The 24,537-nt window shown below is 51.7% G+C and overlaps 1 long non-coding RNA gene across 1 annotated transcript; it reads right to left on the reverse strand.

The window, feature by feature from the left end:
* Positions 1–22,126: 22,126 nt before the first annotated feature.
* On the reverse strand, positions 22,127–23,136 carry LOC137435214 (uncharacterized). Its single transcript, XR_010986008.1, has 3 exons — positions 22,672–23,136; positions 22,472–22,574; positions 22,127–22,378 (listed from the first exon to the last, which is right to left on the reverse strand). It is a non-coding gene; the product is annotated as an uncharacterized LOC137435214 (long non-coding RNA).
* Positions 23,137–24,537: the final 1,401 nt, after the last annotated feature.

The following is a 24,537-nucleotide window of genomic DNA, read 5'->3' on the forward strand; positions in this document are numbered from 1 at the left end:
TCAGTGTTTCTAGATTGGAAAAAATGTGTAGAAAATGACTAGCTATGGCCCCAAGCTGAAAAAATGTCCCACATACCATTTTTATGCAAATTACTGCTTGAGGGGTCTTTGAGGGCTTCATCGAGGTGCTCTCGGTTGCAAGACTGGGTCATTCTGAGAAGCACAGCAGGGTCAGAGATCATGATGTTCTCCTCCTCAGTGAATCTCTCCATCAACAGCCTCTCCATTGCCTCACACACTGTTTTGAGGCAAAAGAGGGACTTTGCGTAGGCCTTTCCACTGAGAACACCTTTGAGAGATCCACTTGTTACTAGTTGTGCCTCAAAGAGAATCTCTGCATATCCAGAACCACGCATCTTGTGTCCAGTGAGCATCCCGATGTAGTTCATGGATGTGTGGAAGGGTCCAATCGTTACTACATGACTAGCAAATTCATTTGGCCAGCGCCAGATGATGGGAAGGGCTTTCATGCAGACACCCAGATCAAATGTATTCAGGACCCATCTCTGACCCACCTCAGCAGTTGCTGCCTCGGAACGCTTCAGTAGCTCACGAACAACTGCGTTGTCTGTGATCGGTTGGTGGATAGGCGTGCAGTAGTCGACTGTTGATTTGCTGGGTGGGGGAGAACCAGTTGCAGAGGTGAAACCCCCTAGCCCAGGCACAGGCTGCAGGCCACAGCTTCCGATGTATCTGATGAAGAGCCAGATGTAGTACTCTTGCATCGTAGTGGCATAGACTGTGTCATTCTCTGCTGGCGGTGTGAATGATGAGCCTTCAGGGAACTTCGGGCCAACGCGAGTAAAGTGCAAGGGTGGGAGAGTTTTTGGTGTGTCGACCTTCAGGCTACGCTGTTGTGACCTATTGATGGTAGGTAGCATTCGGTCCTTGCTGCTCTCGAACCCGGGCTTGACCTCCTGCACCATGATTCCTCCAGCACTGTTTACAATGTTGCTGCCGTGCACACTGGTAGTGGTTTTATTCAAGTTGTCCCACTCACAGTGGAATACAAGGTTGCCCTCTCCTGTCACAATTTGTGGTGTACGATAAGTTGAGACTTCATCCAGGACCTTGGCGAGAGCAGTTTCCAACTCCAAGGCGAAATCGTAGCTCTCAGAGTGTCCAAGCCTGTGTAGTATTGTGGTGAGCTGTTTGCTTCGGAACAGGTGCCTTACAGTCACACAGAGGAGAATGTGCTTTGGTAACTTCCATTTTCCATCTGACACTGCACGGCACAGATCTTGTCCAATGGAGAAGACCAGACGCTTCACCTTTTCTGTCTCGATGCCCTCCTTGCCAGTCATTAGCACGCTGAGAAAGCGGACAAGGTCTGGAGGTAGGATGTCTTCAGGATTGAGCTCCATGTCTTCAGCTGTTGGTGGCCATGGTTGGTCTTTACACTCTCTGAAAGTTAAAAGTTAAAATGTTAAAAGTGCCTGTGAAAGGAGGCTCTGAGTTTTCAGTGAGGTAACAGAGGTTCTGAGTCATGTTCTACACTAGGGTACTTTTTAGCTGACTAAACCATGTTTAGTGGCATCAAAAGTGCTAATAGCTAAAACATCTAAATTCTTCCACACTAACGTTAGCTATCTAGGCCAATGAAACATTGTGCTAAGTTACTGTAGCTAGCTCAGCTGTCGTGCCTCTTTCTGGTTCAATTCATATACAGAAGTCAACAGATATGTCTCATGTTTGGCATTAACAAAAGTTTAAGTTACACCGACATTAGGAACATACTGTACATAGATGAGGCTAGCTTTAACGTTAGCTAACATGGTGCTAGCTGGCTCAGCTGTTATTCTGCCTGTTTATGATTTCATGCAGAAACTGAAGTCAAGAGTGTGAGTAACATTATAGTTAGCATCTTACCTGGCTAGATTGGAGGATGAATACCAAGAACAACACACAGATGGAATGGAAGACTGAACTTTCAACTGAGGTATTCAATAACATCAACGTTACCAATTGATACGAGCGCGCGACATTACCAATTGATACGAGCGCGCGAGCGCGCATGTTACATGGATGGAAATGTAAAATGGCAGCTATAGCAGCACTAATTTGGATCTCTAGTCTGTCATTTCTGCACTGTGATTGGATAACATAAAAAAATATGTTTGGGAGTTAACAGCAGGAGTTGGTAGATTTTACGTGGGCTGGGTGAGAAACCTTTAAATAAGCAAGTGAAAATCTCTCGCAATACAAAGTCAATGGTGGGAAGAAAAGTTGAGTGGTACCAATGTTACTGCCAATGTCCCGCCCCTATGCAAGACTCAGGAGCATCTTGTTGACATTTAACCTTGAAAATACCTGGGTTTAGACCCCTTATGTACCATGTTAAGTTATCTGCAGTATTAACGTATCCTTATCATTTGTAAAACTGATTATTTTGTAATTACAGCATTAATATGCATACTAGTATACCATAGACACATGTAATCATGTTATGAATAGTTCTATCATGATCTATGCCCTTCAAAACATGGGTCTAGACACCTTCATTTTTCAATTATCTGCAATATTGGCTGAGATATGTCAAAAATCGTTTTTTTGATAATGGCAGCAGTAATTTGCATAAAAATGGTATGTGGGACATTTTTTCAGCTTGGGGCCATAGCTAGTCATTTTCTACACATTTTTTCCAATCTAAAAACACTGATTAGAAGTATATCTCCGGGGGGTGCAGGGGGACCTAGTCTTCCTACTAGACTAGTCGGGTGCTTTTCTCTCACGCATGGAGCGTCGCGGTGTACCAGTGGATACAGAGTCCGAGGTGATTCCTTTGGGTCGCGGTGTAGGGCCTACCAGTGGATACAGAGTCCGAGGTGATCCCTTTGGGTCGCGGTGTACCAGTGGATACAGAGTCCGAGGTGATCCCTTTGGGTCGCGGTGTAGGGCCTACCAGTGGATACAGAGTCCGAGGTGATCCCTTTGGGTCGCGGGGTACCAGTGGATACAGAGTCCGAGGTGATCCCTTTGGGTCGCGGTGTACCAGTGGATACAGAGTCCGAGGTGATTCCTTTGGTCTCCACGAAGGGTGTAGCGTTTGCAGAGGTTTTCGGGGCATCCGAGCCGGCTGGAGCGGCCACGACGATCTCCGGCAGTGGCGGGTCGAACTGTTGTCCTGACTGTGACGATGCTACAGGCTCCATCGACTCACAGTGACGGTAGGTTATGTGGTCCTGATGTCGACGAATTTCGCGGCCGTCCTGCAGGCGAATCACGCAGGACGGTGGACCTGGCTTCTCGATGATGTCCCCCGGTAGCCACGTCGCACCTGCACCAAAATTTCGGGCAAACATTGGATCTCCAATGTTGATACATCGACTGTTGGACGTCTTATCGTGCACCAACTTTTGATTAAGCTGGCTCGGATAAACATTTGATGATATGTCTGGTTTGAGATTGTCAAGTGTCGATCTCAAGTGTCGTTTCATCAATAACTCAGACGGAGCTGCACCGGTTGTTGATTGTGGCGTGATGCGGTATTTGAACAGGAGACGAGACAGCTTTGTTTCCAGGGTTCCCTCCTGAAGTTTCTGCATTCCGGATTTGATGATTCCCACGGATCGTTCGGCCAAGCCATTTGAAGCCTGGTGATGTGGGCTGACAAACTTATGTTTGATGCCGTTCCGACGTGTGAACTTGGCAAACTCGGTACTGGAAAAACACGAACCGTTTTCACTCACGATCATCCTGGGCAGACCATGAGTGGCGAAACAGCGTCTGAGTCTTTCGATGACAATGGCTGACGTAGTACTACGCGTCACATAGGCATCAATCCATTTTGTGTGCGCGTCCGTAATTATTAGAATCATGCTGCCGTTAATAGGCCCGGCATAATCGAGATGAAGGCGATGCCACGGTTCGCTGGGCCATTCCCAGGGATGCAGTGGCGCTTTCGCAGGTGTATTCCGGGTGCTCTGGCAGGGGTAACAATGTCGAACATGATGTTCGATATCAGCATCAAGATTCGGCCACCACACATAGTTTCTGGCGAGTGACTTCATCTTCACAATCCCGGGGTGACAGTCATGGATTTCATCCATGACCCTGGAACGCAGATTTTTCGGGATCACGACACGACATCCCCAGAGTAGGCAACCATTTTCCACGCTGAGTTCGTTTTTACGTGCTTTAAAAGCCGCAAAATCTGGGTCTGGGTCACAAAATCTGGGTCACACAATGGAGGTTGTGGCGACTTCATTTACCTCCCCCCCCCCCCCCCCCCAAGGGAGTTTTCCCCATCCAGAGAGTTCTATGTCGAGGTGTATATATCCATGTTAAGATAGATCGTCATGGCGTTTTTTCCAAGACGGCTTTTAATAACAAATGTAAAACTGTGGCGGACACGGAAGCTCACTGGCGTGGTGACATCATTCCGCGCACCAAGTGGGCGGCGGCCACGCCGAGAGGTAGGCGTGGCCTCAGGATATACACCGGGCGCGCAGCCCGGAGCGCGCCAGTACTACAGTGACCTCTTTTAATAAAGAACATTAAACTTACCGCGTTGTCCGCTTCCTCCTTGGTAGCAAGTCGCGCGCGTAGCACCGCGCACTTCATTGGTGACCTCCGACATTCGAGTCAGCCGTCGCTGACCACCCGAAACCGCCGCAACAATGGCTACCAACGCGGTCTCCATCAAGCTCCCCGAATTCTGGGAGTCACAAGCCGAAGTTTGGTTCCTGCAGGCAGAAGCCAAGTTCCGACTTCGAGGCATCACGGTGGACGAGACCATGCACTGCCACGTGGTCGCCGCCCTCGGGCCCGGCACGGCCACCCGCGTCGTATCGGTCCTAAGGGATCCACCTGCCGACGGCAAGTACGAGGCGGTCAAGCGTCTCCTCCTCGCCACGTTCGGCCTTACGGTGGACGCACGGGCCGATCGCCTCTTGGACCTCCCCGAGATCGGGGACACGCGACCGTCGGTCCGTATGGATCATATGCTGGTGCTCATGGGCGACGAAACCCCGAACGCTCTATTCCGGGCGTTATTTCGACGCCAGCTGCCAGCACGAGTCCGCCTCGCTTTGGCCGGTTCCGCGTTAATGGAACCCCGTGCGATCGCTGCCGAGGCCGACAAATACTACGCGGCTTTGGACACGCAGGCGAGTCTTGGCGCGGTCGCGGCTCCCGAGGCTTTCCCTGATGCACTGCACCTCGTGTCCGCCGCCACGCCCCGCCCACCACCACTGCCGCCGCCGCGAAGAAAACCGCGGCCTCCGACGCCGCAGCCGTCCACCTGGTGTTTCTTCCACGCCAAGTTCGGCCACGAGGCTCGGCATTGTCGCCCGCCGTGCTCATTCGGCAGGTCGGGAAACGGGCGAGCCGACGCTCGGTGGCAACTGTGAGTGTCGGCAATTCAAACAGCCTTCTGTACATAACGGACACCTTGTCCGGGCGCCGTTACCTGTGCGACACGGGAGCGCAGGTGAGTGTCGTTCCTGCCGGTACGTCCGACAAGCAAACCACGGGCCGAGGTCCCGCGTTGCTTGCGGCCAATGGTACGTCTATACGCACGTACGGAAAACGCTGTCTCTCCCTGCGGTTCGGAGGGCAGGTTTTCCGTTGGTCGTTCGTTACGGCCAACGTGCCCATGGCACTGCTCGGCGCGGACTTCTTATGTGCTAATGGATTACTGGTCGATGTAAAGCGTAGAAGGCTTGTCCAGGCTGAGACGTTCAGCTCGCTCGCGTGCGCGCTGCCCGGCTCGTTGAGCAGCTCACAGAGCGGCTCGCCGAGCGGCTTGCTGAGCGGTTCGGTTCCGGCCAGGTTGATCTGTACGCTTCCGGCAGCGGACGAATTCACCCGCCTCCTCGCGGGTTTCCCGGCCATCACGCGGCCGACCTTCTCGGCAGGGACCATCAAGCATGGGGTGGAACACCACATCCCCACCGCCGGGCCACCGGTCTACGCCCGGGCACGCCGCCTCGAGCCGACGAAGCTCGCGGTAGCGAAAGCGGGTTTCGCCATGCTGGAGCGGCTCGGCATCGTGCGGCGCTCCGAGAGCGCGTGGGCGTCGCCGCTCCACATCGTGCCCAAGCCCGGTGGGGGATGGCGACCGTGCGGGGACTACCGGCGCCTCAACGACGCCACCACCCCCGACCGCTACCCCGTCCCCCACATACAGGACTTCTCTGCCCGGTTGGCGGGCATGTCCTTCTTTTCAAAGGTGGACCTCGTGCGCGGCTACCATCAGGTTCCTGTCAGGCCGGAGGACATCCCGAAGACGGCTCTCATCACGCCGTTCGGGCTTTTCGAATTTCTTCGGATGCCCTTCGGTTTGAAAAATGCGGCTCAGGCGTTCCAGCGCCTAATGGACAGCGTCTTGCGCGGCTTGGATTTTTTGTACGTCTACCTGGACGACATCCTCGTCGCCAGCGCGTCCCACGAAGAGCACCTTCATCACCTCCGCACGCTCTTCGAACACCTGGGCCAGCATGGCCTCATCGTGAACCCCGCCAAGTGCCGGTTCGGCATCACCAGCATCGACTTTTTGGGGCACCGCGTCACCAGGCACGGGGCCGTCCCCCTACCGGCCAAGGTGGAGGCGGTGAAGGGGTTTCCGCGCCCCCGCACGATAAAAGGGCTCCAGGAGTTCCTGGGCATGATAAACTTTTACCATCGGTTCCTGCCCCGCATCGCCCAGCTCCTGCGCCCCTTACACGAGGCCCTTCGAGGGAAGCCAGGCAAAGGTGACGTTACCTGGACCGGGCAGATGGATGCGGCATTCTCGGGCGCGAAGCTCGCCTTGGCCAATGCCACCATGCTCGCGCACCCGGCGCCCGATGCACCGATCGCCCTCACCTCCGACGCCTCGGACTACGCGGTGGGCGCGGTGTACGAGCAATGGGTGCGTGGTGCCTGGCAACCGCTGGCGTTCTTCAGCCGGCAGCTTCGCCCGCCCGAACGCCGGTACAGTACCTTCGACCGCGAGTTGCTTGGGCTTCACCTGGCGGTCAGGCACTTCCGCCATCTGCTCGAGGGCCGTGCGTTCACGACCTTCGTCGACCACAAACCGCTGGTTTCCGCGATGGGCAAGGTCGCCGAGCCATGGTCGGCCCGGCAACAGCGTCACCTCGTGGCCGTGTCCGAGTACACGACGGGCATCCGGCACGTCGCGGGAAAGGACAACCCGGTGGCCGATTGCCTTTCCCGGGCCGTCGCCCACGCAGTCCACCTTGGCATCGACTATGCCCGGATGGTGGCGGACCAGGCCGCCGACCCCGGGGTCCAGGCCCTGCGGACCGCCGTCACGGGCCTCCGCGTCACCGAGGTGCCCTTCGACGGCGCGGGCATGGCCCTCGTTTGCGACGTCTCCCTCGGGCGGCCTCGCCCCATCGTGCCCGCAGGCTGGCAGCGCCAGGTTTTTGACGCCATCCACGGCCTGTCCCACCCGGGCACGAAGGCCTCCCAGAGGTTGGTCGCCGACAAGTTTGTCTGGCATGGCCTCCGGAAGGCCGTCCGCAGCTGGACCAGGACGCGCCTCGCGTGCCAGCGCGCAAAGGTGCACCGACACACCCAGGCCCCCTTGGCCCCGTTTATGGTGCCGGAACGTCGGTTCGACCACGTTCACGTGGACCTGGTGGGACCTCTGCCCCCCTCGCGGGGTTTCACCCATGTCCTCACCATGGTGGACCGCACCACCCGGTGGCCGGAGGCCGTGCCTTTGGCGACGACGACGGCGGCGGACGTCGCACAGGCGTAGCACCGCGCACTCAATACCAACACTAATGATTATGATAATAGCAAAATATTAACGTTATTATATGACATACCACAAAGATCCCTAAGACCGAAAAGACCCAGAGGACCCAACGACCCTGAAGACTCAAAATCCCCAAAGCATCCCGAGCATCCAAAATACCCAAAAAGACCCAGAGGACCTAAAAGACCCGAGGACTCAAAAGACCAAAAAATACCCAAAAGAACGAGCGGACCACTGAAGACCCAAAATATCCCGAACATCCAAAATACCCCCAAAGACCCAGAAGACCTTTAAAGACCCCAAAGATCCAGACAACCCAAAATAACCCAAATACCCTGAAAGACCCAGAGGACCCAAAATACCATGAAGATCCAAAACACCCCAAAGACCAAGAGTACCCAAAATACCTCAAAGACCCCCGAAACTTCGAATACCATTAAAGACCCAAAATACCATGAAGACCCAAAAGACCCTGAAGATCCAGGGGACTCAATAGACCCTAAAGACCCTTGAAAACCCAAAAGACCCAGAGGACTCTGGAAGCACACCAACAGAGATGCCCTGTCCTGAGAACAGAGATGCAACAGAGATGCGGGACCAGGCTCTGCCTTGCTTAAGGAAACATACGTATGTCGGATTGAGACTTAGAACTTGGGACTCAGAAGACTCAGAGAAAAGGAGCAACGGATATATTTATTAGAACTCGATTACACAAGCTTGCGGGAGCAGGTGTCGCAGGAAGGTTCACATGGAATGACCAACACTACAACAAGATGCTCTGAAATAATTCGATTTAAACTTGCTTTATATAAGGAATATCGGGTGTGGTTTTAGCTCACAAGATACAGAGACAGAATGGGCTCATTGGCCCTCCCACCATAGTCCCATCCTGTTGTTCAGTTAGTTAGAGGAAGCTCATCAAGACCACTCATAGTTTAACTCAGATAAGGAGATGGTCAGCCATATGTGGCAACATGTTTACAACTTTCTGTATAGAACCTTGGTTGGGAAAGTACAAAGGGAGGGGACACTCATAAATGTGTCAAATACAGGATATTGGCAAAGTCTAGAGGGAGGCAGAGAGATAACAGTTGCCTCCAAGGCCAGGGAAGGGGAACTAGAGATTGTGCCCACACAGGCCAAGAGCTCACAGGCAAAGAACTCCTTATTAGGATATTACACATCCTCAATGCACAAGAAAGAACTAAGTATTATAAAAGAGTACAGCAGTCAGTCAAAACAAAACATATAATTGGTTATACTTGGTAATTGGTAAAGCAGCAAGGATATACAAAGGGGGAGGGGCATTACAGCTCCCTACATACCGCCCTTTTGGATCTAAGATACAAAGTTATCTTCGAGCCAATCAAAGGCCTTTATTTCAAACAAAGCAGAAACAAAACCAATCAGGAAAATCATTCAACATATCACGCGAAGGCAGCCCAGTGAGCACATCCCGCACCCAAAGCACCACACATACTCAGTAGGATGATTCGCGTCTGTATGTGAGTATGCGATGTAAGTCCGTAAAAGCAGGGTGATCAAATGGCATACAAAATCCACCAAGAGAGGTGAGAGAGACAGTGTAAAGGGTTCACTAAACGTAACGTACCACGCGAATGCAGCCCAGTGAGCATGTCCCGTACCCAGTACCGCACATCGCACTCAGCAGGATGATCCGCGGGTGTGTGGGTGTAAGTGGGTGTAAGTGGGTGTATGATGTAAGTCAGGTGTAGATGGGTGTATGAGGTGAGACCGTAGAGGCATGAAGATCGAATAGCGTGTCAAATCCACAACGAAGACCACTGGTTCCACCGGGGTCCACACCCAGGAAGATCTCCGACCCACCCTTTGCCCACAGAGGTGCGGCCGGACTCCCCCCCGACTGGAGCTCGCCCAGGCTTCCCCAGGTGAAATCCTTGTAGATCTTCAGCGCTCAATCGATATTCATGTTCATGAGGTCTCTTACGTGCTGGTGATCTGGGGAAGACACAACATCGTCAGTATCAGGTGGCTCAAACCTATGGCCATAAAATAAAGCATAACGGTCCAAAGGAGGGAGAGCGACTTCCTTTGGGTCAAAGTCGAGATCGTCCGAGGCGATGCTGCTTGCATCGCTGTTATCCCTGGACGAATTCGTAAAACAATCAGACTCGGAACTCAGAGTATCTCCACGATCGAGTTCCTCTCCATCCGGGCTTGGGTTTGCAGCTGGGTCCAAATCCCGGACTGGGTCAGTGGCGTTTGACTCACTGTGAGCTTGTGAGACATAAAGGTGAGCTCGTGAAACATAAAGAGGCAAGGCCTGCATTGAGACATAAACATCAGTCGGGGACCCTTGCAAGTGGCCCACATCATCATTGGTAACATCATCAGTAACATTATTCTCAGGTGGCGTAGGCCTGCGGCGACGGCGGCCAGCAACAGTCATAGCCTTACACATCGAGAAGAAACGAGAGGAGTCCCTTAGGAACTCGTTGACGTCTGCATGCGACGTGTTGGGGCCCAGAGTAATCGGCCTCCTGGCAGCCTGAAATGCTTCGAGGTCCGCAAAAGTGTAATCAACATCAATATCGGTAATATCAACAATGGAAGAACAATCTTCGGAAGCGGAGATCTCATTGTCGCGGCCCAGTGGCTCGTTCGGGTCGTCGTTCCAGGATCCGCGGTCTGCAGTCACGTCGACGGCCGGTGTGTCATCTGGACCTGCGATCAGCTTGTCGATCATCACCATGGCCTTTTCTGTTGTCGTCTTCAGTGTCCATCCTGTGGAAAACTTTCTCACACACGCAAGGACTAAAGCCTTGATTATTACACAGCTAACCACGATTCCAAGGACTATTGCCAAGGCGGTCAGTACCCACTTTACTATCGTACCTGTCCACCCTTTGAACCAGTCGGTAAGCCACTGGTGGGAGGCTTCCCGATCCATTCGATCCCTTGTCAATGTATGAGCGCTTTCCCTTAACCTTATAATAGCAGCACTGACCCCCTGGGAGGGATCAGGAATAAAAGTGCAACATCTACCCTCAATTATCCCACATACCCCTCCTCGTTCTGCCAATAGCATATCTAACGCGACCCTATTTTGCATAACCATTGTACGCAGGTGGACGACTGTGTCCAACATTTCGTCATGTGCTGTAGCGGTGGCGTTGGCCACACTTTCTAAGATTAACGCAATTTTGTCAATGCGGTAACTGCTCATGACCATCCCAGCCCATGGGAAGAAGAAACTAACGGCCTTCTCCCAATCAGCGCCATGTAAGGTGGTGGTACCGTCGTTGTGCCAATAGGTGCTTCGTTGTGTCCTTATGAGTGCGGGGGTATTATGCAAGTGTTGTCGCATTTCCATTTCTGGGAAAACTGATCCTAAATAGCAAATTCCTCCCCAATTATCAGGTAAATACGGGTAAGCTTTGTTCCCGCATACAAACATGGTTCCGTGTGGAGCCACTAAATGAGTGGTCATGCAAGTGCGAAGGTCTGCGATAGTGTTTGTTCCGTTTTCCCCTTCCCATGCCAACTGAAGGTGTGTGAGGTTATGTAAGGGCGAACTTGTAACATTTACTAACAGCATGTGTTTCCCTTCCCTAGGGTCCGCGAGGAGGGTATCTCTACACACGGATTTACCTACCATTATTTGGCCCTTTCCTTCTAAGCATAGGGCCCCCTTAGCCGGCTTAACCCAAACCGGTGCCGGACGTTCCTCAAAGTGTCGGGGCTGAATGGGGGGCGAGTACTGGAAAACTCGTTTACACGCGGTTTCATCAGAACCTTGGCTTGTCAGGGTTGTACTAAGGCATTTGGTGTCTAGTGGCTTTGAGCACAAATCATTGAGTGATAGGGGTAACACTACCATTGGTATTCCTGCTGTGCTGGTGCGGGGAAGGTGCATACACATCCAACACCGTGTCCTATTCTGTAATGTGGCCATATGTCGTGCGACCTTCCAGTATGTGTTCTCCTCTGGCTTCCTTCTTACTTCCTGGGCAGGCGGGGTTTTAATGACGTAAGCGGCGCAACTAGGTCGTAAGTAGGGTGTAGTTCCATTTGGGATTGTCGTGCGAGGGGGCCATATTCCACATTCAAGTATCATTGTTGTATCCGGACCAATGGGGGTATAATGCAACATGAGGGTAGTATTCTCAATGCCCTTGCCCCATCGATATCCTGGGGCATATCGGCTGCTTATGTCCCCATATGTTCCATTTTCCACTTTCCTAACCTTAGTCAGGACTAGGCGTGGTCTTGTCATGCGTGCCTGTGGTGTCTTATTGTGTTGCACTATAGCTTCCACCCATCTTACAGATAACCACTTAAAGCTCGTTTCCAAGTTACAGCAATTCACCGCTATTTTGTCTCCCCAGCGAGCCGTTATATACTTGACGGGGTAGAGGGGAAATGCTGAATAGTTGTCGGGTCCTGGGTACTTGGGGAGGTCCTTTCTCGATAGCTCAAAGTTCAAGAGCCTATCTTTGGCAGGGGGTTTGAGGCAACTACCCAGAATTCCCATCATCATGACCGTCATCGCCGCCCTTAGGAGACTGTGGTGCCCTAGACGGTGCATTGTCTTCAGCTGTGTGGGGTGCGGTGTCTTTAGCAGTGTGAGGTGCGGTGTCTTGTGTGACTTGTGGTGCGGGAATGGACAACTTACAATGGGTGGCGTGGATCCACGAAGGTTTACCCTCGCAGAAGACTGCCGTCGGTGTGACCAGTAGCACCTGGAATGGTCCCTTCCACCGTGGCTCCAAAGCAGCCTTGCGGGTGAAGTGCTTTACAAGCACCCAGTCGCCGGCCTGGAAGTCGTGGATGGCGTGGCCTATTGGTTCAGGCAGCGCCTCTCGTACTCGAGCATGGATGCTGCGTGCCACATTGGACAAGCCTATGCAAAATCTCAAAAGCATGTCATCCATTACTGGCAAAGCAAGGGTGGACATGTCCGTTGGTGCTGAAACGGGCAAGCTCATAGGTCGTCCCATTAATATTTCGTGGGGGGAAAGGCCCGTAGTGCGACCCGGGGTGGAACGAATGCTCATCAATGCCAGCGGGAGAGCCTCTGGCCACCTCAAGCCCGTGTCTGCGCAAAGTTTCGCTAGTTTATTCTTTAAAGTCTTATTCGTTCGTTCCACAAGTCCCGATGACTGTGGGTGGTAAACGCAATGGAAGGACTGTTTAACGCCCAACGCCTTCAGGATGCCCTTGACCACCTGCGCCGTGAAATGGCCCCCTTGATCTGACGAAATTATCTGGGGAATGCCAAATCTGCACATAAAATCCCTTACGAGGCGCTTCGCTACTGTCGGGGCATCGGACTTGACGCATGGGTAGGCTTCAACCCATTTGGTGAACGTATCTACGATTACCAACACATAGCGAAACGACATGCTTGGTTCCAATTCTGTAAAATCGAACTCGATAGTTGCGAACGGCCCACTAGGCGGGGGCCGTCCCCCATCATGTGCATGTCTCGGCGGCGCCCCTCTATTGTGTTGCTGGCAGACCACGCACGATCGGCACACTTCGGATACAATCCGTGACAGTCCTGGCGCTGCCCAAGTGTAGTTTATCTGTCCCATCACCCCCCTCTGGCACACATGACCATTCTGATGAGCCATGCGTGCCAGCCAAGGCAGTAAGGCCTGGGGTGCTATAGGTTTCTCGTCAAGGGTCCATATTTCTCCTGGCCCGAGGCGTATCGCCCCTCGCTTGAGCCAGTCCTCGTGTTCGGCCGTCGGTGCAGCGTTCTGTAAGTTTATGATATCGTCCTTAGTTGGTGTGGCGGGTGGTCCCACAGTCGGTATGTCAGCAATCTGTGCGGATGTCGCCTTTGCTCGTGTCACCATCGGCATGTTGCGTTCTATCTGTTGGTTGGCGGCCTTTCCTGCCGCCTCGTCCGCCCTTGCATTGCCCCGGGCAACGTCAGTGTCCGCCCTTTGGTGGCCACGACACTTAATTACCGCGATAGCGCGGGGAAGTAAAATACTTCGGAGGAGCCCTTCTACCAACGCGCCATTCTTTATTACTGAACCGGCAGATGTGAGAAAACCTCTCATCTTACAGATGGCCCCTTTATCGTGGACTACGCCGTGAGCGTAGGCCGAATCTGTGTAAATGTTGACGGCAAGGCCTTCCGCCAAGCTGCACGCTCTGGTCAAGGCGCACAGCTCCGCCTGCTGTGCGGAAAATGTAGGTGGAAGACGCCCGCTTTCTACCGTTTCGCTATCCGAGCACACGGCGTACCCGGACAACAGGGACCCGTCCCATGCGCGCCTAGCTGATCCATCGACATAATATGTACAGTCGGGGTATTCTAAGTAATTGTCCTTTAAATCCGATCGCACCGTGGAGACTAGCTGCACCACGTCGGCGCACACATGGGGTTCGCCCTCCTCAGGGGTGGGCATCAGTGAGGCTGGGTTGAGTGTCGTGCAACGTTCGATCGTGATGTTGGCTGCAGTGATCAGTGCGGATTCGTATTGCATTAATCTAGTGTTAGACAAATGCTGTGTGCTTCGCTGTAACAACAGCGAAGTGACGCAATGCGGTACCCGTAGCGTTACTGGGTGTCCCATAACGATGTCCGCTGTTCTTTCTACTGCGTACCTGGCCGCTGCCACGGCTTGCAGGCACACCGGAAACCCTTGTTCGACCGGGTCTAACTTTTTACTAAAGTAGGCTACCGGCCGCTCCTTATCCCCATGGGTCTGTGTCAAAACTGACTGGGCGAAACCCCCCACGTCGTGAGTGTAAAGGGTAAAAGGTTTCGCATAATCCGGGAGTCCTAATGACGGTGCCGTGACCAACGCCTGTTTCAGCCCGTCAAAACATCGCCTCAATTCCTCCGTCCATACCAATTCGTTCGGAGCGTTTGATTTGGTCGCCTCGTACAGTGGCTTAGCCAGCAGCGCAAAATCAAGTATCCAAGTGCGGCAATATCCCGTCATACCTAGGAAGCGCAGCAGTTGCCGTTGCGAGCGAGGGCGAGGCAGCTCCATAATAGCGGTCACCCGTCCAGCATCCAATTCTCGTTTTCCGTGCGAAATGGCGTGTCCCAAGTAAGTTACAACCTTCCGCACAAACTGAAGTTTTGGTCTGCCTACTTTGTGGCCTTTGGCCGCCAAGGCCTTTAATAGGGCCATGGAATCCATTTCGCACGCCTCCTTTGAAGGGGAGCAAATCAACAAATCGTCAACGTATTGCAGCAACACTGACCCTCCCTTCAATTCCACATCCGCCAGGTCGCGGTGTAGCGCCCGGGAAAACAGAGTGGGGCTATCTGAAAACCCCTGAGGTAGTACTGTCCAAGTATACTGGCGCCCCCTATGGGTGAAAGCGAACAAGTATTGTGACTCAGGCGCGATGGGCACAGAGAAAAACGCAGAACAAAGGTCGATAACTGTGAAGTATGTTGCGTCCGGCGGGATTGACATCATGAGGGTTTCTCCGTTTGGAACTAGTGGGTGTATGCCCTGTATCACCTTGTTCACCTCCCTTAAATCCTGTACAAACCTCCATTTGTCCTTCGACGGCTTTTTCACTGGCAAAATTGGTGTATTACATGGGCTGTTAGTTTCCACGATAATTTTCTGTTCCACTAGGGATTGAATTACTGGTGCTATGCCTACGTCGGCCTCAGGTCGTAGCTTATACTGTTTTACATTTGGCAAGCGCATCCCCGGCTGCACTGCTATCACTAGAGGTTTGGCGTCTCGCATCCGTCCAACCTCACCGTCGCTCTTTGGCCATAAATTGTCTGGCACCTCCGCTAGGAGGTAATCCGACTCACCCGGGTCCGTCAGCACTGCCCTCATGGCATAGGTGCCCTTAGGAGGCAACTCTGTTGCTTCGAACACTCCGTCCCTCCGTTGTGTCTTGAAGTCAATTGAGAACCCTTCGCCATTTTGGAGCCGTTTCAAAGTCCAGCGGCCTCTCTTACTCCGATAACCTTGTAAGGGGACTTCTCGTAACCGCCCCACCATCCAACCTACACTTTCCGGCGGCCACCCCTTGGCAGTGGTGAGGGTAACATGGGCGGCCGCTCCTTCGGGGTATTGGGTCAACGCACGCTGACTTGAGGTTAGGACTGCCTCGATACCTATCCCCTCACGGCCGATCCATATCCGTGATAAATGTAGAGGCATGCGCTTGCCCAGCTTTTCCTTAACCTTCTCTCGATAATTCTCGTCCTCGCCCGTTGCATCATAGTACGCAGTGCAATGGGGTGGATTATCCTTTAAGGTTTTTATCGAAATTTGGTGCAGTTGTAGCCAATCTCGCAGAACTGAACTGTCCAAACACACATTATCTATGATATGCGTCCAAGTAGCCAGAGCCCCGTCATCCATGCGCCACCAATACACGGTGGGGCCGGGCCGAGACAATGCCGTCATTACCAAGTCGCGTTTAGATTCCGCGACGTCTACAAAAACTCCCTCCTCTGTACATGAGATTTGACAGCCCAATCGGCACAACAAGTCCCGTCCCAACAAATTTGTCGGGGCGGTAGTGGTCATCAGGAACGCATGTTTAGCCTCCAGCGGGCCGCATGTTACTCGCACTTCCTCCGAAACAGGAAGCGCTTGGGGTAAGCCCGAAACACCCAGTATTTGAACATTCCTCGCCGTGGGGTGCAAAGAGGGCAATTGCCCCTTGTTAATTGTGCTGCGAGTCGCACCCGTATCTACGAGAAATTCTAATTGTCTCCCCTCCACGTCCAACATCAAGGTCGGTTCCTCTGCCGGTGTCATGGTCAAAAGAGGACACTCCTTGGGCGACCCGCCAGCGTCCCGTCAATAGGCCCCTCTATTGTATTGGGGCGGAAACCCCTTACGAGCCTTTGGGCAATCACGTATCCAGTGTCCCATTTGCTTGCAATAATGGCACGGTTCCTGCGGAACCGGTGGTGCGGAGGGCATAGGTCGTCCCTCTACAGCTCCCCTTCCGCCCAGCCGGCGTTCTGGCGCTCCCCACTGTGACTGGTTTACTGGTTGCCATTGCGGCGGACCCCGAGGCGGGGCCCAGTTCCCCCTTGGTCCATTCTGCATCCCACTATTGGGGGGTGGTCCAGGGGTTTGGAGAAGGGGTCTTGGTGGATACCAATTTTGGGGAGGGGGCCCTTCTACGGTCCAAGTTTGGGGGTTTTGAGGAGGAGGGGGAAGAGGGGGTGGTATTGTCCATTGTTGTTTTATTTCGTCCATATTAATTAGTCCAAAGTCCTCAGCAGTACAACCTTCGCAGAGGTTACCTTCGCGGTGGATCCACTCTCCGTTGGGGAATTGGCCCCTATAGAAAGGCAAACCGCTCCTCCCAAGGTCCTCATAACCCCGGACAGGCCCCCACTTCTGGCACTGTTCGCGTATGTAGTTCTGACTCTGATCCCCCTTTTTACCTTGATTAAATTGAGCCCGTTTCTCCTGGACAAACATTTGCAATATTTCCTCCTTAATATCCTTCTTCTCCTCTAAGGAGGAGCCCGGGCATTGTTCCAGCTTGTCGCATAATTCGTTGGTTGTCATTCCCTTCCAGCTGAAGAGGACGGACTGTACCTGTTTCTTTAATATCGGCCGAAGCCCCTCGATTAGATATTGATTTACCAATGGTTGAGGTAGCCCTACCAGCTGCATCGGACCCAGTCCTCCCCAGCGCGCGATGGCCTTTTCCAACCTTTCTCGGTACTCTCCAATTGGTTCTCCTGGTTTTTGTTTGATGGCCCCGATTTTTCCCCAATCCGGACCCCCTGCTGGCAACAGTGCATGTTCGATGGCACCCAGCAGCCGGACCTTCAGTGCCTCCCATTGCACTAATGTTATCTGGGCCGCTCCTGCTGCCCTTGGATCGTCGTGCGGCCAGTGTGCTCTTTGTCTAGCCCTTTCCCATACTTTGGGTGGGAGCACGGATACTCCCATATGAGTTATGTCTCGATAGTCGCACTCGCCAGCTAAAAACCAATTCGTCATGGTTGGCACTACCTGCCGTGGATCCTCAATAAGCAAATGTTGAATCCTTTCCCGCATTACCGTTAAAGAGGATTCTTTCCATGGTACCCTTTCTCGAACCCCATGACCTGCTGCGTCAACTCCGATAACTTGTAGGGGGCACAATGTTTTCCTTCCCTCTATTTCCTGACATTCCAATGGGGTAGTTTGTGAGGTCTCTTTCCCATTACAGCCTACCAGTGAGGGGTATAACCCATCCGGTCCTATCGGTGGCGGGAACCCTGCGATGTCGGTCCCGTCATCTATTCCGTTAGCCCCGAGTTGTGCAAACGGTCTTCCCTGGCTCGGGTGGTTCTGGGGTATCTGGGGCGCGATGGTAGCGGGGTTATAGGGAAGTGGTGGCGGGAGCGCAGAAAGGATAGGTGGTGCCTGAAACCCCGGGACAGGGCTTAGGTCTGGGGCTGGGGAGGGTAGATTGGTCACTACTTCCCCTACCGCAGGGTCTGGGTTTTCAACGAGCGACATCAGTCGCGCGTTGGCCTGCCTCTCTATTTCTTTAAGCGCTTCATCCTGCACTTTATTCACCTGTTTCCTCAGACCCTTGAGTTTTGTTACCTCACCGGCCAAGCTGGCCTGTTTCGACTTTGCGTGTCGCTTCATCGCTTCTTCCTTCCACCAACCAAAGACTTTCCAATAGTCAGGCGGGAAGTGTTTCGTGGCCTGTTCCAACTTTTCTAATGCCTCATACAACGCGTCCAATTTTTCCAGCGCAAAAGACCCTCCTTCGGGCCACGGTTCACCTAAATCCTTCGTCAGCGCAACCCATGACTTCCCTGGTCTCGCAGCATCATAGCCATACCTCCGAAACATGAAAAATGCTGGGGTATTTCTAAGCGGTTCACCTGCCTTTACAATCTTATTACCCATCCTGTTCCCCATCCTAGGAAAATTTAGTTTACCGACGTAGCCTTGTACCCGTGAGGATCGCCCGCCTCGCGTTACAGCCGTCTACCTAACTCTGAGAGGCTCGCAGCCTTGTACCCGTGAGGTTCGCCCGCCTCGCGGTACAGCCGCGCTACCTACTCTCCTGAGAGGATCGCCCGCCTACTCAGCCGTCTAACCTACCCTTACTGTGCTTTCCTGGCGTCCTACGCCCGTGTAATACTTCTAACTTTACTTATAATTCCGACGTCTCCCAGGTAGGCCTCGGATCGGGACGCCGCCCTTATCCTTACCCTCACAACCCAGAGATCTATTACTCCTTATCCACAGGCGCCCAACGTGGGGCACTTTCCCTTACGTAACGTTACCCTAACGAGTCCATAAACAGTCAGTTGCTCCGGGACCCAAGCGGTCCGTATTTAAATTTAGGTTCGAGGATCAGGTCTGAGCAGGGAACGGAACAAACGGCATCCGAGCAAGAGAGAGTGTGGGTTACAATTTGGACTGACCCCCAGGCTATAAAGGAAAAACAAAAGAAAACCACAGCTCACCTGACCCGGATCAATTGCCAGCTGGTCTCTCACCACTCACTTGCCTGGGACCGCGTCCCGGACTGCACAGACTGATCCCACCGCTGCCACCACTTGTCGGATTGAGACTTAGAACTTGGGACTCAGAAGACTCAGAGAAAAGAAGCAACGGATATATTTATTAGAACTCGATTACACAAGCTTGCGGGAGCAGGTGTCGCAGGAAGGTTCACATGGAATGACCAACACTACAACAAGATGCTCTGAAATAATTCGATTTAAACTTGCTTTATATAAGGAATATCGGGTGTGGTTTTAGCTCACAAGATACAGAGACAGAATGGGCTCATTGGCCCTCCCACCATAGTCCCATCCTGTTGTTCAGTTAGTTAGAGGAAGCTCATCAAGGCCACTCATAGTTTAACTCAGATAAGGAGATGGTCAGCCATATGTGGCAACATGTTTACAACTTTCTGTATAGAACCTTGGTTGGGAAAGTACAAAGGGAGGGGACACTCATAAATGTGTCAAATACAGGATATTGGCAAAGTCTAGAGGGAGGCAGAGAGATAACAGTTGCCTCCAAGGCCAGGGAAGGGGAACTAGAGATTGTGCCCACACAGGCCAAGAGCTCACAGGCAAAGAACTCCTTATTAGGATATTACACATCCTCAATGCACAAGAAAGAACTAAGTATTATAAAAGAGTACAGCAGTCAGTCAAAACAAAACATATAATTGGTTATACTTGGTAATTGGTAAAGCAGCAAGGATATACAAAGGGGGAGGGGCATTACAGCTCCCTACACGTATATATTTTATAGTGTGATGCAAATGCTGTTCGATGCCTTGGAACCCAGCTAGTACAGTGGATAAGCTCTCATATTTTAACAAATTGTGCATTTTTTGAGAAAAGCATGAAATTTCTAGCATAGTTAGTATATATACCATAAGGTTTATTTTCAGATGTGGAGGGAAGTCAGATTTGACCTCTGAGGACCGTGAGGTCAAATACAAGATGGCCGCCAGTCCACCGGGTCTAATGTACAAACGCGCTTATAGGTGTCATTTCCAACTAAATTGGGGATGCCCATTCATTTGGTGATACTTTTGAGATCGCCAGAACTCAAGAACATGCATTTACGTCAAGGTCAAATTACTTTAAATATCTATTTTTATGAGACTGCAGTTGGAACTGCTATTGGAAAAAGTTCATTTGAACTTTTAAAACTTTATTTTTTCAGGTACAGGGATAGGTACAGAACACCCAAAGACCAGAAATGATGAAAAAAAAGTGTTTACACTGCAAGGAATGATGCAATAACCTCTAAAAAAATAACTGTAGTTAACCAAGTATGTCCACCAAAGCTTACATTAAATCAAGTGCAATGATGAAAATTGGTAATGATCTCAATCTAACAGTCTCCAGAACAGAAGCACAGTGCAGTGCACTTGAATGCAGCTTTGGCACACTTGCAGCGTCCAGTGCACCCTTTCTTGCAGCCACAGTCGATCAATTCATGGCACGATTTTGATGCTTCAGGAAGAGTGGTCCAAAGAGGCTGCCAGCCAGTTGTCTCCTTTGTCCAGCCCCAGTCAGGTGGGTCTGGTATCTCTGGATCCATGACCAATGCCTGGTTACAACAATTGGCCTGGTAGCAAGTGCGCTTGATGTGCTGCTTGAGTGTTGCCTGGGTTGGAGGAATGTTCTCTGGAGTTCTACACTTCTGTGTGAAGAGCTGTTTCCTGGCATTATTCACTTCCGTGCTCTCACTGGTTCTATCGTACATCAGCACCACAAATCGCTCTAGCAGTAACATTGAGCCTTCACTGACCTCACTTGGCATGCCTAGGAGTTCATTGAAAGCATCATTCACCTCTGGGCATCCCCAATTTAGTTGGAAATGACACCTATAATGTTTTTCTACACTATTTGGTTCCAAAATTAAGCGCGTTTGAACATTAGACTCAGTGGACTGGCGGCCATTTTGGATTTGACCTCTCACGGTTCTCAGATGTCAAATCTGACTTCCTTCCACATCTGAAAATAAACATTATGGTATGCACTAACTATGTTAGAAATTTCATGCTTTTCTCATAAAATGCACAATTGTTGTTGTTATCCGCTGTACTAAGCCAGAGATCTGCTTTGGGGGAGGAGGATTGCTTGCCTGTCATGTGAGGAGAAACCAGCGTGTCAGGAAAACAAGTTTCCCTGAGGGAGCGACCTGTAATGCGCTGGGCGCAAAGCGCTGGTGAGAGTGAAAGGCAGGAGGAGGGCGTGCATGCCGTCATCTGAGGAGAAGCCCACGTTGCGCTGAGGGAAAGACTGTTGCCCTGAGGGAGCGATCTGTGTTGTGCTGAGCGCGAGACACCATGCAAGTGGTGAAGGCACGCAGGCCAAGCAGCGATCTTTGGTAGAGAACGAGGCTGCACTACTAACTACATGGCACCACACTGCACTACACTGCGCCACGATACTACACTGAGCTTCCCTCTCCCTCCCCTTTACCCAAGCGTATCAGGACTGGTACCAGTCCGTCGACGGTGCCTAATGTGAGTCCAGTTTTGTGAGTCAAAACGATTGGAGGTCAAGGTCACATGATTCAGGCGAAGGTCAAGGTCATTTTGTTAAGAAATCGCTTCATTTTCATTTTCCGACATGCATTATTTTTGACCCAGCTCCCATTGATATGGTGATAGAAGCTTACTTATTGCTTTTAAAACTTTTCTTATTATCCCAACTAACAAGACAATTTGAGGTCAATGTCATGGGGTAAAGGTCATAGGATGTGTCAATTAGGGACACAGCGCATCGACCTCCGTGCATGTGATGAAAATTTGTGACTATAATAACTCCTGAACCAGACATCATAGAAAGACACCTGAGCCCTTTTATATTTATTATTTTATATTTATTATCTATTATAAGTGATATTGTAGCAAAGTCCAAGAGTCATCCTCAGCATCCATGAGAAGATCATCATCATCTATCTCCATAGCCTCCTCCGGATACATCTTAGCATCTTCACACTCTTGCTGGCCCTCATCATTTTCAGCATCATCAGTATCCAACAGGTTAAGGAGTGATGGGGGCAAGATAGGGCCAATTGACCACACAGGCTCCAGCACCGCCTCCTCTGTCTTCAGCCACCCTTGACCCTCGTCATACGGGTTGGGGCACTCGAAGATAGGCTCAGCAGCACCCCTGTAGCAGTCCACACGGTGGTTGACTTGCTGTACATGAGGGACGAGCGAGTCCTGGCAGGGCGGCAGGCAAACCATGTCAACCTTCGACTTAGAGTTAGGCGTGTGGTCCTCTCCCACCATCTTCTTGAACAGCTTGCTCCTCACCAGGTTCACAGAACTCTCACGGGCTTGAACATACATGGCACAGGTGAAGACCTCCAACTGCTCCTGCACCTCTGGGACCACCTTCCATGCCACGCCAAGCTGCCTGTAACATAGTATATGAGATACGATCACGACTACAATTAATTTGAAACAACACTTCTATGTGAATATGTAATTGTTGATATTCAAGTGTAATTTACCTGAAAGCCTTGTGGAACTTGGGGTTCTTCTGAAGCTTCTTCAGTGGCACCACTTTCCCCTTGCCCTTGAAGGCCCTGGTACAGTCCTCCCCCGAGAACACATATAAGCCAAGGAGGGTGGAACACCAATCCTTTCCCAGTTCATCTGCCACTCGCTGATGTTGATGAGCTGTCGGTGTTTACCCGTGCCAGTGACAGTGAGGGCGAGCTCGTGTGCATGGAGGATTGGAGGAGGAGGATGAAAAAGATGTCTGAGTCGGGCGCATTCACGACCACTGACTTGAAGCCGAGCTTCTCAAGGGTGTGGAGATAGATGACAATGCGGGTGTTGGTCTCCTCCTGGTCTGATCGCAGAGAATGGATCTCCGTCACCTCGACCTGAAATAAAGAAGAGAACTCTATATATGTAGGCAAAAGTTTAATATCAAAGGACCTCATGGTACTAAGGTAGGAGATAATACATATTATCTTCCCTCTCCTTTTGATGACTAGCTGATGAACCTTCCCCTCCACAATGAGAGCAGCTGTCTGACACTTCTCCATCCATGACTCAGCCTTACTGCTTCCCCAGACCTTCAGCAGCAGCGAGCAGAACTGCACCTTATTCATCTTGTTGGCAAGGAAAAGCTTGAAATCCTTGGGCTTCTGCGTGGCGGGACCCTCCACGAGGAACTTCTCACCGAAACCACGTCTGAGACTCTCCTTCGCCTTGATTGAGTCAGCCTGGTAGGAGTCAGTGGAGAAGATGAAGTTCTTCTTGGCCACCATATGGTCTAGAATCTGGAGATAGAGTGGGATTGAATAGAGGGTGGAGTGGGATTGAAGAGAGTGAGGGAGTTTGTTCCAGAGGCGGGAGAAAAGAGGAATGAAGGAGTGAAGGTGAGCAGAAAGTCTTGATTTTGGCAGTTTAACCATAAGAGGGTTGCAGGCAGATCTTGTGCGACCTGTAGGAATATTTGGGGGACAGAGCCCAGAGAAAGCTGGGGGGGGGGGCAAGGCCAGAGAGGAGTCGGTAGAAGACGGAAAGACCACCAACCTGCCTGTGGTGAGTGAGTGAAAGGCCCTTGGAGTTAGCTTCATCGCGGGAGATTCCAATGATTCTGAACGCTTTGGTTTCAACAACGTGAAGACGAGCTAGGTGTGAGGCAGGAGCACCAGACCAGAGGGGAGAGCAGTATTCCATAGAGCTGCGGATGAAAGCCTTGTATGTGGTGAGGAGCTCAGGTGTGCCAAGGAAGGACTTCGCACGACGGAGGATGCCCAGTCGGCGACTGGCTTTGGAGGCCAGATTTGAAATGTGGTTTTCCCAGGAAAGATCATGGCAAATAGTGAGGCCCAAAAGCTTGAGTGACAGAACTTCTTGGAGAGGATTATTCAGAAAGTGGATGGGAGCGTTGTCCAGTCGGTCTTTTCGGAGAGACATCATAAGAGTGTGAGATTTATCAGGATTAAAAGACATGTTCCATTTGTTTGCCCAGTCTGTGATTTTGTCCAGGTCTGCAGAGAGTGAGGAGGCTGCAGACTGCCGATCTGAGGGATGAGGAATGGAGCGACAGAGAGTAGAGTCGTCAGCAAAGAGATAGAGAGGATTTTCAAGAGAGTCAGAGAGATCATTAATGAAGACCAGAAAAAGCACAGGGCCCAGAACACTACCTTGGGGAACTCCAGCCTGAACAGGAAGAGGAGATGAGAGAAACCCATTCAGGGCCACACGTTGACTACGACCAGAGAGGAAGTCAGCCAGCCATGCGTGGAGATTTCCATGGATACCAAAGGAGGAGGGTTTGGTGAGCAGAGCAGGGTGCCAGACCGTATCGAAGGCACGTGAAATGTCAAGGGAGACAGCTCTAATTTCCTGTTTGGCGT

Source organism: Myxine glutinosa, unplaced genomic scaffold (genome assembly GCF_964187855.1).
Source record: "Myxine glutinosa unplaced genomic scaffold, kmMyxGlut1.1 SCAFFOLD_1869, whole genome shotgun sequence".
Lineage (NCBI taxonomy): Eukaryota > Metazoa > Chordata > Myxini > Myxiniformes > Myxinidae > Myxine > Myxine glutinosa.